The sequence below is a fragment of the Artemia franciscana genome, chromosome 7 (genome assembly GCF_032884065.1).
Source record: "Artemia franciscana chromosome 7, ASM3288406v1, whole genome shotgun sequence".
Taxonomy (NCBI): Eukaryota; Metazoa; Arthropoda; class Branchiopoda; order Anostraca; family Artemiidae; genus Artemia; species Artemia franciscana.
The window spans coordinates 4,853,826-4,863,174 of NC_088869.1; the positions used below are offsets into that span (position 1 = coordinate 4,853,826).

A 9,349-nucleotide genomic window follows, 5' to 3' on the forward strand; every position below is an offset into this window, starting at 1 on the left:
ACGCAAAAAACTGCTTATCCTCTCCCTTTCATAAATAAATTGATCCTTGCATCTTCATCTATTTTTTTCTTCTTCTTCTTTTGACCCTTCTTCTTTTTTAGTTAGGGCTTCTTCATTCAAGTTTTCAAGTGATAGGTTTCTTGTATTAATATTGATACTATCCAACCACCCAGATTTGGAATTTATTTCCATCGAAACACTCACTTTCGAATCAAATTTTTTATTTGTGGTAATTCTGTATCAGTTGATGAAATGATCGAAAAAATAAGATTTTCTTAGAACACGATACATGCTATAATTTCTAATGGAATCTTGCCAAGTCACAATTGCTTTTTTAAGGTTGACAAACCAAACTTTTTAAGGTTGTCTTTTTTTAAGGTAATAGGGCGAGAAAAGACGCTTAGTTTGCCAGTGGTGTGGACACATGTCGATGTATACTTAATGTTTATTAGCCTAAGAGTATCGAAAACCCTGATAATATTATAGCTCAATTCTTCTGGCGTTCAGCACTCAGATGACGTATTCTTTCTTTTTTCTTTATTTTAGTGGCTATCGTTTTCATATTGAAGTGATAGGCTTCAGTTTAAAAGAATTTCACACTGGTTTAAAGTTTTTACTTTGAATAGTTGCATATGCCTCCATATAATTTTAATAATTTGCCCATTTTTGGTTAACTTTTTTGTAATAATTTCAGAGTAGCAGTTTAAAAAAAAAACTTTTGCAAAAAGTCCCATTTTTCCATGAGAAACCTGTGAAGACTAGGGACAGTTAAAACAACCTCAACTTTTTCAATTAGGTTATGGTTCGAATATTCTCAATTTAAAAAAAATTAAAAATTCAAATGTTCAAATGGTTTCCAACAAGATTTTCGAATGGGTCGAACGAAAACTTACAGAACAATATATATCTTAAAAATTTAAGAGAAGTCAAGAACCAAGTTTTATCGAAAAGACCTCCATAAACGGTTCTGTGGTTTTTGGTGTAACAAATGCCAATAAAAATAAGTACCAAATAGTTCATGGTACCAAATAGCTCAAGAATGTGTAGCCTTCCTTTGAAGGTGCAGTTGTTTTTATGAATCAAATAGCTCCTCACTATTTGAACCTTTCGGGCGAAATTTAACAAACTAATTTGAAACTTAACAAATTTAACTAGTTAGATTTGCGTCTTTATTTTGACTTTTCAACTGACGAAAAGGTGACAAAAAACTTAACGAAAATGGAAAACTGACGGAAATTTGGTACTGCCCTAAAAACTTCACAATCTTGAAACAACCCAAATATTACCTTAAAAAATTGAAGTTTTCAGGAATAAATAGACTTAATTTTTTAGCTTGATGTCCTTGGTACTTTAGGAAAATGTGTTTTTTAAAGGATCGAGGTTTAGCTAACATAATGTCCAAAGTTAACTTAATCATTGAGGAAATTTTTTAAAGAGTCTGGGGTTCTTTAAAAAAAATATTTTGCTCTTGAAATAGCTAAGTTCAAGGATTTTTCTTCCTTGCTTTACGTGGCTAGTGTAAATGAAAGAAGAATCTGTATCTCAGTCTGTTTACTAGCATCCTCGGCAGGGATTTTCTTAAAGGATTGCGTTTACTTTGGAAGGGGTTGTTTCTGCAAAATGTACACAAAATATCTATTCAGCTGTTATAAAAGAACTACACAATTTTTCCTTTTCTAGCGATTTCTACGAGCTATGATTTTATTTATTAATTTTACCACGATTTTTGTGGTTTTACTGATTTTTAGCCACTTTACCAAACTCCTACCAAAATTCTGATTTAGGCTGATGAAATATATGAAAAATATACCAACCAGTCAGTTAAATATAAAATACCCTAAAAAGCACAGGGACAGTGACGCCTCTGGTAGAAAACATAGCAATTCCAATAATACTTTTTACGATTTCTAAACTGTGACATGTAAATCGGTGCCTCATTTACGAAAATCTTCGTATTTACCTCTGTTACCATTAAACCAATTTGTTAAGTTAGGAGAATGCTTCTGTTCTCTTCTAGAACATAGAAAAATTTCTACAGTAATAGGCTTCTTGAACTTTCTCTGCTTCAACACACTTTTACAATGAAATCGTCTAACATACATTTCCAAAGGTCATAATGGGTCATAATAGGGTCATATAATCCTGACAAGCTTCGTAAGAAACCAGGATATAGTTCTTTATTAAGTGTTTTTAAAGTGTACTTATCTTAAAGTACTAAGGACAGTGAAAATTAAATATGATTGTTTGAATTGGTTAAGTGGAAACTTACAAGATCATGTTTATCAGTGACGTCACTTTGTATAAATTAGGATTGCAATGACGTCATGTACGAACATAATCTTGAATTGAACTTAAATTTTTGTTTTTAAATAAATGTTTATGATGTCTCATAAAAATTATAGTTTTTTATTAAAACTTGAGAAATACCTAAAAATTTTAAAAGAAGTTTTATTTTCTATAAAGTGAAATCTACTTATAATATAAAACGAGAGACACTATAGAATCAACACCAGTTAGCTAACAGTTTTCAACACAACCAGTTATATAATGCCTATGGGAAAATCCGAAAAACAAAAATGTGCAATTGTTACAAATGATGATTCTAACAAGCCACCTGAACTATCATGTAGCTAAAAGATATACAACAGAAGGAAAACTGACAAAAAAAGAAGGAAAACAAACCATTTGAATTGGAGTTGATTGATACCAAGGACAGTGAAAATTAAATCTGATTTTTTAAATTGGTTAAGTGGAAACTTACAATATCATGTTCTTCGTTGACGTCATTTTTGTATAAATCAGTTTTGCAATGACGTCATGTACAAACATAATCTTGAATTGAACTTAAAACTATGTTAAATTTTTGTTTTTAAATAAATATTTATTATGTCTCATAAAAATTATAGTTTTTTAATTGAAACTTGAGAAATACCTAAAAACTTTAAAAGAAGTTTTATTTTCTATAAAGTGAAATCCACTTATAACATAAAAAGAGAGACACGATAGAATCAATACCAGTAAGCTAACAGTTTTCAACACAACCAGTTATATAATGCCTATGGGAAAACCCAAAAAACAAAAATATGCAATTGTTACAAATGATGATTCTAACAAGCCACCTGAACTATCATGTAGCTAAAAGATATACAACAGAAGGAAAACTTACAAAAAAAGAAGGGAAACAAACCATTTGAATTGATTCCAAGAGTTGATTGATAACAAGGACAGTGAAAATTAAATCTGATTTTTTAAATTGATTAAGTGGAAACTTACAATATCATGTTCATCGTTGACGTCATTTTTGTATAAATCAGTTTTGCAATGACGTCATGTACAAACATAATCTTGAATTGAACTTAAAACTATGTTAAATTTTGTTTTTAAATAAATATTTATTATGTCTCATAAAAATTATAGTTTTTTAATTGAAACTTGAGAAATACCTAAAAATTTTAAAAGAAGTTTTATTTTCTATAAAGTGAAATCCACTTATAACATAAAAAGAGAGGCCCGATAGAATCAATACCAGTAAGCTAACAGTTTTCAACACAACCAGTTATATAATGCCTAAAGGAAAACCCAAAAAATGAAAATTTGCAATTGTTACAAATGACGATTCAATCGAGCCACCCCAACTATCATGTAGCTAAAAGATATACAGCAGAAGGAAAACTCACAAAAAAAAGAAGGGAAACAAACCTTTTGAATTAATTCCAACAATTGATTGATACCAAGGACAGTGAAAATTAAATCTGGTTGTTTAAATGGGTTAATTGGAAACTTACAAAATTATGTTTATCTTTAAATTTTGGAAATTTTATGGAAGTCAATTTTTAATGAAAAAGGCTTCCAAACGCAGTTATGCAACTCTTGGAAGTAGTAAATCCGCAATAGAAAAAAAAACGAAACGTGCGTAAAGAGTTAGCGAAAAATAAGCTAAAAGCATGCGGTATATACAGCTCAGAAGTATAAGAAGTATACTTATAGAGGTATGAAGAGCTTTCGTATTAACCGTGGTTGTCTCTGGGATTCAGACTGTTAATGTACCAGCCTTACAGACAAAAGGCGCTGTCAAACTTAGATAATGTCTCACTTATTTATTTTCACGATTTGATGTGGCAAACACTAACGAAAATGTGACGTTGTCCTAAAAACTTCAATATTTTGAAAAATAAAAGTGATAAACTAAATCTTTAAGTATCGTACTTTTTAGGACTAAATATACTGAATAAGGCAAGTGGGCATGGGACAAAAAAAATCCCCCGTGGACCTAGTTTCAAATTTCTAAAAATTAAAGTTTTTGCGTGGGAGCTATGCAAAATTTTGTTAAGTACAACTTAGATATGTTTATCTTAGTTTTCATGCCTTTTACTGCCACTGTGAAAATTTCTCAGTCTTAAGGGGAACTCAAAAGCTGACCTTTTTGTGCAAGTTAGACAACATTCAAAAAATAGGTGAGGTTAAAATATTTTCTTACTAGGGTAGTATGCCTCTCATAGTTTTTCTTGTTCAAAGAATAATTCAAACTGTGGGACTGGCATTAAAGGTAAATTTAGATCATTTGATTATTGGCGACTATTTTTTTTTCTTCAGTTTCACTGATTGGGTTGTTCAGAATTTTTAATTACGTAAAACACATACAGACTTGACTAATTAAGGAATATGCTTGTGTGTCTTCATAAAAATCTGTTTTGGTAGGAGGATAGAATATTCTGAGATTAAAACCATGGGTGAAACACCTTTGTTTTTATTTAATAAAAAAAAGCAAGTTATTTCTACTGAAAATAAGAGACAACATTAAAACTTAGAATGAACTGAAAGTGTTCTGTATATGAGAGGGTCCTTTCCCCTCCTCAACACTGCGCTTTTTAGGCTCAAGTTTTTTAATGCTTTAAAAATCTTCCTATTCCAGAAGCCCTTGCGTTTCAGAAGTCGTTCTTGAAGAATTGGGAAAAAAGTCAACTTCCGTGAACATTGTTAAGAGCGAGGGGTTGAGGAGGGGGATATATAGGGGGAATATCCTCATATATGGAATAATATCCGTTCATTTAAGTTTTAATGTAGCTCCTTATTTTCAGTTAATTTTTTATTATTTATTTAGTTTCTGATTGTTTTTCAAATCCTGGCCTTGTCTAATCAAGACATGATGTGGGGTAAAGGCCCTATGAACCCCCACTTTTTAAGTTTTCTTCTCAACAATGAAAATGCTAGTCGATAATTCATATTTTATGCAATATTTGAATATTTTAGTCAAAGTTTTCAGTGAACAATTACATTTTTATTGCAAAACTTTGGGTGACAGAAAGGGGTACTATTATTCATATGGATTGAAATTCTGTGTGACTTCTGATCTTCTGCGTGGCTCATTTCATCGTGACCTCTATAATCGATTCTCTGATGTTTAAACGCAGTATATCGTATAAATATATTTAAATATATTGGAACATTGTATAGAAATAGGAAAAGAGAGAAATTACGATTTTATTTTGCTGAAAACCCAATTCTTGGTAGTATTTATTGTCAACATTCCCCAAAACTTTGCTTCTCCACCTTGCCTTTTCCACCTCTGTGTCGGTAGGCAAGTAAACATAATATTTAATACTACATTGACAAATAGTGCCACGTTGGGAGGGGATATATTAATCTAACACCAATAAAAATGACGTAAAGTAAAAACATTCCCGAGATTCAAAAGGGATTAGACATTTATTTTTACCACCCTCGATCCTCAAAATTCGATTCATGTGTATCTGATAGCTCAATAAAACTTTATAATAGCTGATGTGCATGTACACATCACTGTATTTATTGAATGAAATATAAAGCAAATTAGTTTAGTTAAATCAGACTCTAAAATGCATGTCAGAAGCATTTTTCTACAATAGTAAAGGAGTTTTCACCTTATATTACTCTTATTCAGGCTTAACCTAGCGACAGAAGACGAGATATTAAATTCTACCTCCTTCCATACCTCTTTCTATATTTATCTGAAGAATCATTAAGAACTAGACAACAAGCGCATTGAAATACGGTTTTCAGGCATCTGCCCTCCCCCCAGGCCCTGACAATGACCCACCGTCCGTCCTTGTTAATAACTGATGCTCGGTTATATTTCACTGTTCATATCAATTGAAATATAAAGCAAAATTGTTTAGTTAAATCAAACTAAAATACATGTAAGAAGCATTTTTCTACGATAATAAAGGATTTATTATCCTGCAGCACTATTATTCATGCTTGTTCAAAGTGATGAACTAAACTTCTACCCCCCACCCTCTTTCTATATATATATATATATATATATATATATATATATATATATATATATATATATATATATATATATATATATATATATATATATATATATATATATATATATATATATATATATATATATATATATATATATATATATATATATATATATATATATATATATATATATCTGATGAATCATGGAGAGTTAGACAACATGGACATTGAAAAATGGTTTTCGGGCATCCCCCCCCACGCGCTTACAATGATCCACCGTCCGCCCTTCATAATAACTGATGCACAATTATGCTTCACTGTTTATATTGAATAAAATATAAAGCAAATTAGTTTATTTATATCAGACTCCAAAATACAAGTAAGAAGCATTTTTCTATGACAGTAAAGGAGTTATCACCATTCAGCTCCATTATGCAGCACCATGAAAGATGAGATAATAACTTCTGCTCCCCCTCCATTTCTCTTTTTATATTTAAATCATATAAAATCATACATCATAAAGCAAATTTGTTTAGTTAAATCATACTTTAAAATACATGCCAGAAGCATTTTTCTACAATAATAAAGGAGATATTTCCCTGCAGCACCCTTATTCCTGCTTTTTCAAGTGATGATAGATTAACTCCAACGCCCCACTTCCCGTACCTCTTTCTATATTTATCTGAAGAATCATAAAGAGTGAGGCGATATGTGCATTGAAAATTGCCCTTATTCATGCTTTTTCTTAGTGATGATAGATTAACTTCTACACCCCACTTCCCGTACCTTTTTCTATATTTATCTGAAGAATCATGAAGAGTGAGGTAATATAGGCATTGAAAAATGGTATTCACGCATCCCCCCCCCTCACGTGCCTACAATGACCCACCGTCCGTCCTTCATAATAACTGGTGCGCAATTATACTTCAATAGCATAATTTCATGACAAATCTAGTGAACCAGATCCGCCATAGGAAGCATTAATATGAATGTCTTCAGGCTCATGATGGGTAAAGTTAAACTTAGTGAATTTCGTAAATCCGAAATCAGCATAAAGTACCAATTCTTTTGCTCAGTTAATTATTATTACAACCTCTTTTTTTAGAGTTTCGGTTATTATTTGCCTGAGTCACTCCTTACTTACAGTTCGTTATCACGAACTGTTTGATAGGAAACACACAATTGCTTTTATAAAACTGATTGATTCGAATGTTTCCAATGCGATTTTGCAATACCTCTGGACGGAAACATTTGAGTCGAAAAGACTTTACGGAATAGAACTTGGAAGGTTTTCCTTGTCGATGTAGTTTTTTCTTCTTTTTTTGTGTCCAGTTCAAATAATTGTCGCCATTTCTAGACTTCTAGATCATTGAAAACTGAAATTTTGAAGGATTTTGAAATTACTTCATTTCTTCTTTAATGAATATGTCTCAAGTATACTTCTTTTCAGTGTACTATTCCGGAGTCTAGAATATTCTTTTTTCTTTTTTTTGTTATACTATATTCTGTTTTAAATAGGTTTTAAAGATTATTCAGGCTGGATTTTACAATTTATAATGAATAAAATATTTCAAATATAAATTGCGAGAACAGCACAAATACTCTAAAGGTGCAAAAGAAAAGTAGTATAATAGAAAAAGTTAAGGTGCTGGCTGAAATATGATCCTTGAAATCCTGAACTAAGATTCTTAGAGAATCTTACTGAATTAAGGCTTAACACTTGAGCAATTTAAGGAATCAGATATAATTTATAGTGCCCTGGGTATTTTAAAGAAAGGTAAAGTCTTTAGGGACAGTCCACTCTCAAAAATGGTATATGCCAAGTGGCCTACATTGCGTGTAGTGAAAGTTTGGCACACAATATGCCGTTTGTGGCATGAACACGCATAGCATGGGGGACAGTGTGCCTGGTGTGGTTAAATAAGTGGAGCTCCAATGAGCATATCAGATGCTGGAGATTGGGCAGACCGTTGCAATACTTGTAATTTATGAATGATTCCTTTACGCTTCTGTCTAAAAGTCGAATTAATTTTAAACTCATTTTTTGGCTGTTTTTGAATACAAACCGCACACAGTTCTATCAGAAATTTCGTCCCATTGACAAATAGAATCGTATTATCTGTAAAAGTAGTAGTTGTATCTTAATTAAGAGCTACAAATGCTAACATTTTCAAGTTTTCCATTCCAGTTTCTGATTTTTCCTTATTAAGCACAAACAGTATTGCCAATTCGTCAAGTCTACATTTGAAAATAAGGTTATTTTTTCCAGCTGAATAAGCAAGTGATTTTATTTACCTCTTGTATTATCCCTGCAAATAACTAAATGTATATAAACAATGGACTTAAACTATTCTATGCTGCTTTTTTGTTAAAATTGCAAATTTAATGAAAGTTTTAAGAAGAATACTCTGTTTGTAATTAGTTATTACGAGGATTAGTTACTATATTTGTTGTACTATTGTATTATGTGTTATTTTTATATTTTGTTATAAACGAAATGTTTTACGTTTTGAATTAAAATGCAAAACAGCCTTCCTGTTTCTTTTATTTTTTTCTACTGATTAGGATGTTAGAAAAATAGTTTCAAAAACCAGCCGCCAAAAGCCATAAAATAAATGACTCACATTCCTTAATTTGGCATAAAAACCTGCGCTAAAAAATCCATCGAGAAATTCAAATTTATTTTTATTATGTTTTTATTATTATTGACAAAAACATAATTTTTGTGTTTTTGGAGTTGAGCCAAGAAGGCTGTAATAAGAGCAAGCGAAATACTCATGAGCAAAAAATTACGGTTATCAACCAGCTCAAGATAATAAACATGAATTAAATAAGTCTTCCGAAAAAAATGTATCATTTGCTAATGAATTTGCTAAATTTTTTTAATGAATCAATGAATTTGCTAAATTTTTAAAAAAGAGAAAAACAATCTCTAACTCGAAAAATCTTGATAATATTTACATATCAAGTTTAGCTTATTTAAGAACTTTAGATCAGAAGTTTTGAACCTTTACCTTTAATGATTTTGAACTTATTGTGAGATGGATTTTTTTTTGTTTTGTTTTTTCTGTATTTTTCGAAAGTAATTGTAACG

The 9,349-nt window shown here is 30.8% G+C and overlaps 1 protein-coding gene across 1 annotated transcript in view; it reads left to right on the plus strand.

Moving 5' to 3' along the window:
• The window catches only part of LOC136028754 (hemicentin-2-like), a gene marked incomplete in the record, with an annotated part of 380,916 nt that extends 374,646 nt beyond the window's left edge, over positions 1-6,270 (plus strand). Inside the window, 1 exon segment of the mRNA XM_065706639.1 lies at positions 1-6,270.
• Between the last annotated feature and the right edge of the window lie 3,079 nt (positions 6,271-9,349).